The following is a 6,300-nucleotide window of genomic DNA, read 5'->3' as shown; positions in this document are numbered from 1 at the left end:
TTTTTTTTTTACTAATGTTTATTTCATAAGTTATTCAATATTAATAATTATTATTATTTTAAGTTTAAATAGTTATACCATTATATTAATAGGTTGATCATCAAATTCAATATATTCAATAATTGGATCTATTCGATCTTTAGCTCAAGTTTTATCTTATGAAGTTAGATTTATTATAATTGTTTTAATTCAAATAATTTTGAGTGAAAGTTATAGGTTAATTGATTTTATTAAATGACAGGTTAAGCTTTCTTATTTTTGAATATTATCTCCTTTAATAATTATTTTTTTTATCAGAATTTTAGCTGAGTTAAATCGAAGACCAATAGATTTAGTAGAAGGAGAATCAGAGTTAGTTTCTGGGTTTAATGTAGAATATTTTAGAGGTCCATTTGCATTAATTTTTTTAGCTGAGTATGGTATAATTATTTTTATATCATATTTAATAGTAATTTTGTATTTAAGAAGGAATTTTTATATAATAAATTTTATATTAAGTATTTTAGTTTTAGTAATTATTATATACGAGGAATTTTACCTCGTATTCGATATGATGAGATAATGTATATATGTTGAAAGATTGTTTTACCAATGACTTTAAATTATTTATTTTTTTTTTTTAATATTTAAAGTAATATTTTCATTAATAAATTATAAGTTTATAGAAGATTTATTATTTCTTTATTATGTTTTCAAGACATAAACTTATTTCAAGATCATAAACTTAATTTAAAATTAAAAAAAAATATTTAGAATTATATAAATATGATTTTTAAAGAAAGTAAAATGATTTTTAGGATTAAATTAATTTTCATTGCAAAATTCTCTAAAAATTTTAAAATTATATTAATAAAATTTTAATTAATTTTAGAGTAATTATAAAAAAATAATTTAATTAGAGTTAATTTAATTAAAAAAGTTTTAATTAGTTATAAATTAAAAATAGGTTAATTTAATCTAAATTATTAAATTAATTTAAATATTAAAGAGTAAATTAAATCTCAAAATTAGTAATTCATATAAATATAATTAGGAAGCTAAAATAGGTAAAGAAAAAAATTGACTTAAAAGTATATAAGGAGATTCAATAATTGAGCTCCTAATCAGGTAAGAATATAAAGGTATTGATAAATAATCAAAATAGAATTTGATTAGGAGTATAAAATTGAGTTGTATTTATATTAGATTTATTTATAAAAGGAAGAAAATAAAGAATTAGGACTGATAAAAGAAGAGAAATCACTCCTCCTAATTTATTAGGAATTGATCGAAGAATAGCGTAAGCAAAAAGGAAATATCATTCTGGTTTAATATGAATAGGGGTTACTATAGGATTTGCGGGAATGAAATTATCAGGGTCACCTAGATTATAAGGATATTGAAAAATAAAAATAATAAAAATTATAATAATGATATTAAATCCTATTAAATCTTTAATTAAAAAATAAAAATTAAATGGAATTTTATTTAGGTCTCTATTTATTCCTAAAGATTTGATGAACTGAAGAATGAAGAAAGAATAAATGAATAATTACTAGGAATAAGATTAAAAATGGTAAAATAAGTGGAATGAAAAAAATCGATTTAATGTAGCATTATTGATAGAAAATCCACCTCAGATTCATTGGACAATATTAGGACCAATTCATGGAATAGTAGAAATTAAATTAGTAATAACAGTAGCTCCTCAAAATGATATTTGTCCTCATGGAAGTACATATCCTAAAAAGGCAGTTGCTATGGCTATTAAAAAGATTGAGGTTCCTGATATTCAGGTATATTTTAATTTAAATGAATGAAAGTAAAGACCTCGCCTAATATGTATATAGATTAAAAATAAAAAAAAGATGCTCCATTTATATGAATATTATGAAAAATTCATCCATAATTTACATTTTGAATAATGTGAATAATTCTAAGAAAAGCTAAATTTAAGTTAGGACAATAATGATAAGAAAGAAAAAATCCTCTAACAATTTGAATAAGTAAGAATAAACCTAAAAGGGAACCAAAGTTTCAAAGATATGAGATATTAATAGGAGTGGGTAAATTAGCAGAGGTTTTAATAATTTTATTCATATTTGTTAATTAATTTTTCGTAATGTTATTCTTATTGAAGAATTATTCATTTTGATAATAAGAATAAAGCTAATAATATAAATAATATTCTTATTAAAGTAAGATTATTCATAGGATATATATATATATAGCTATAATATTATCAAATTCTGAAGAAAAAATATCATTTAATGATTTTATGTCTAGTACAGGATATCTAAATTGAGAGAATACTTGATAATTTCCACTTCAATATAAATAATTATTGCAAAACCGTATGCTCTTGCATAAAGAATGTTTTGCATGAAGAATCTTTTTCTGAGGCTTTGGCTAATTAGAAATAAGGCTAGTAAAATAACCGTAAATAACTATTAATCCTCTAACTATAATTAAAAAGATTAAGGTAGCGAAGAGGTAAGAATATTTTCATGAAGAAAAATAAACACAGGTAATGATAATTGTAAATAGTACGAGAATAATAATAATAACGGATGAAGAATTTTAGTATATATAATAATAATAGTAGAAATTATAAAAAAAAAAAGAATTATAAATAATACTTGAAGAAATTTATTCATATTTTTTCAAAAAATAGTTTAATAAAGAATATTAATTTTGGAGATTAAAGGTAGGATATTATTTTTTTTTTTGAATTTTATAAGTAAATTTTAAGCTTTAATAATATAAAATAATTATAAATATAATTTACAAAATTATTATTTTATTTAAATTATAAAGCTTATTTTGAAAGTTGAAGTTATTCAGTATGATATTTTGTTAATTTTGATAATGATTTTAAATTGTTTTTTATTAGTTATATTAATATTTAAATTTATATTAGTAATTTTAATAGTGATTGAGATTATAGTTTTATTAATTTCTATAATAATTTATATTATTTTTAGAGTTATTAATTTAGAAATTAATTTAATGTATTATTTAGTTTTTAGAGTTTGTGAAAGAGTGTTAGGATTAATAATTTAGTTTTAGTAATTCGTTTTTATGGAAATGAGTTATATTATACTTTAAATTTATTTAAATTTTAATATATATAAAATTTAATATAACCTATGATAAAATTATATTTATAATAATTTTTATATTATTTATATTAGTATGAAATAGAATATTAATATTTTATTATAATTTATGTTTTTTGTTTGTTTTTATAATATTATTTCAATTTTACAAAATTGATATTATAGTAAGGACTAGTATGTTTTTTAGATTAGATTATTATTCTTTTATATTAATTATTTTAAGAGTTTGGATTATAGGCTTAATATTTATGAGTTTAGTAAATGAAAAAATAAAATTAAAGATAAAGATATTTGTATTTATTATAATAATATTAATTATTATAACTTTTTTTTCTGTAAAAAATATAATTTTATTTTATTTTTTTTTGAATTGAGATTAATTCCTACTTTTTTAATAGTAATTTATTGAGGAGCTAACCCAGAACGATTAAGAGCTTCTTTTATTTATTAATATATACTATAATTATTTCATTACCATTATTAATTTATTTAATTATAATATATAATATTAATGGAAGATGAGATATATATATGTTGGTAGAATATATCAAGTTAAATTAAGATTTTGGAGAATATGAATTATTATAGGTGCTTTTTATATTAAAATACCTATTTATTATTTTCAATTTGATTACCTAAAGCTCACGTGGAAGCTCCTGTGTATGGGTCTATAGTTTTGGCTGCTATTTTATTAAAGATAGGAAGTTATGGATTAGTACGAATTATTAATATTTTTTTAAAATATATAATTATGTATAATAATTTTATAATTAGATTAGAATTATTGGAGGTTTGATAACTAGGTTTATTTGTTTTTTGCAAATTGATATAAAAAGATTAGTCGCTTATTCGTCAGTTGTTCACATAAATTTAATATTATGTAGATTAATAAGATTTAAAAATTAGGATTTGTAAGAGCTTATATTATTATAATTTCACAATGGCTTTGTTCATCTGGGTTATTTTATATAGTTAATTTATATTATAGACGTACTAATAGACGATTATTGTTACTTAATAAAGGAATAATAAATGTTTTACCAGGATTAACTTTTGATGGTTTTTATTATGTGCTACAAATTTTTCTTTTCCTTTATGTATAGCTTTTATTGGAGAAGTGTATATATTTATAGTATTAATTCATGTAAGAATATTTTTAATATTTTATTTAATATTAATTAGATTTTTTAGGAGAGTTTTATCCCTATATTTATTTTCTTACATTCAGCATGGAGAGATAGTATTGATAGGTAAGTGTAAAGATAGAAAAATAATTGAATATATGGTAGTAATTTATCATTATTGGCCGTTATTAATAATTTTATTAAATAATAATAATTTTAAATATCTAAATAGTTTAAGAAATTTTTAATTTGTGGGATTAAAGATATTATAAATTTATTTGATTTTAGATATTTTATATTTTATATATTATATATATAATATTAATAATATTTTTTTTTTTTTATTTTTTAGAATAATCTTTTTTATTATCAAGAAAGATTAATTTTTGAATGAAGTTAATAAGAATTAATAGTATAAATATAGAATTAATAATTTATTGATTGGATTAGTTTATTATTTATTGCTATTGTATATTTATTTCTTTTATAGTCTTAATTTATAGAATAGCTTATATATCAATAGATGAGAATATTGAACGATATTTTATTTTAGTTTTACTATTTGTAATATCAATAATTTTGATAATTATAAGTCCTAATTTAATTAGAATTTTATATGGATGGGATGGATTGGGATTAGTTTCTTATTGCTTAGTAATTTATTATCAGAATTATAGATCTTTTAATTCAGGAATAGTAACAGTTTTAATAAATCGAATTGGGGATATTATAATTTAATAGGGATTGGATAAATAGTATTGTATGGGAGATGAAATAATGTTATAATAGAGAATTATAGAATATTAATTATGATAATTTTTATTGCTGGATTAACAAAAAGAGCACAAATTCCATTTTCAACTTGATTACCAAATAGCAATAGCAGCTCCTACACCTGTATCCGCTTTAGTTCATTCCTCAACATTAGTTACAGCAGGAATTTATTTATTAATTCGTTTTAGAAAATTTTTAATAATAAGAAGAAAAATTATAAGAATATTAATATTGATTTCAATTTAAACAATGTTCATATCAGGATTGATAGCTAGTTTTGAATATGATATAAAAAAAATTATTGCCCTATCAACTTTAAGTCAATTAGGATTAATAATAATAATTTTAAGAATAGGATTTAGTTTATTGTCATTTTTTCATTTAATAACTCATGCTATTTTTAAGTCTTTATTATTTATAAGAGCAGGGGTAATTATTCATTTAATAAATAATAATCAAGATATTCGATTATTAGGAGGTTTAAATGAATTTATTCCTTTTACTATAATAAGATTTCATTTAACTTTATTTTCTTTATGTGGATTACCATTTATATCCGGATTTTATTCTAAAGATTTAATTATAGAAGTTTTATATTTTGAGAATTTTAATTGAATAATAATATTTTTAGCACTAACTTCTTTATCTTTTACTGTTATTTATTCTATTCGATTAAGTTATTATATTTTTTTTGGCAAAATAAAAATTGTTAGAAATTATTTTATAGTCTGTGAAAGAAATTTAATAAATGGATCTATAATATCATTAATAATTTTAAGTGTAATTATTGGATCTTTGTTAAACTGATTATTTTTTTTAGATAATAGAATTTTTATTAGAATAAGAAAAAAAATATTGACTTTAGTAATTTTATTGTTTAGATTAATTTTAGTAATAGGGTTAAGTTTAGTTAATATAATAAAATTATATTACTTGAGATATTTTTTAAGTTCAATATGATTTTTGAATTATGTATATGTTTATATAAATAAGTATGTAATAATTTATTTTTATAAAATGTATTATTATGATAAATGCTGAATAGAGTATATTAGAAAAATATTATTTATTAATTTATTTAAAGAATTTTTAAATAATTTTATAAATTATAAATATAAAATATATTTGATATTATGTCTTATAGTTTCTTGAATAGTTATCAGGAGATGATTATATTTAAATAGCTTAACTAAAAGTATTATATTGAAGATATAAAGATAAATTAATTAAATTTTTTAAGTAAGTATTTATAAATAAATTTATTTAAAATATTTTTTTTATAGTGAAAATATAATGTTTTCAAT

General features: G+C 18.4%; 3 pseudogenes; 2 read left to right on the top strand and 1 right to left on the bottom strand.

Moving 5' to 3' along the window:
- Positions 1-34: 34 nt before the first annotated feature.
- Positions 35-647, top strand: LOC112589756 (NADH-ubiquinone oxidoreductase chain 1-like; annotated as a pseudogene).
- A 575-nt stretch (positions 648-1,222) lies between these two features.
- On the bottom strand, positions 1,223-2,013 carry LOC112589755 (cytochrome b-like; annotated as a pseudogene).
- Positions 2,014-4,658: 2,645 nt separating this feature from the next.
- Positions 4,659-6,171, top strand: LOC112589754 (NADH-ubiquinone oxidoreductase chain 5-like; annotated as a pseudogene).
- Positions 6,172-6,300: the final 129 nt, after the last annotated feature.

This window comes from Harpegnathos saltator, unplaced genomic scaffold (assembly GCF_003227715.2).
Source record: "Harpegnathos saltator strain DR-91 unplaced genomic scaffold, Hsal_v8.6 scaffold598, whole genome shotgun sequence".
Lineage (NCBI taxonomy): Eukaryota > Metazoa > Arthropoda > Insecta > Hymenoptera > Formicidae > Harpegnathos > Harpegnathos saltator.
This window is presented reverse-complemented; position numbering and strand designations above follow the sequence as displayed.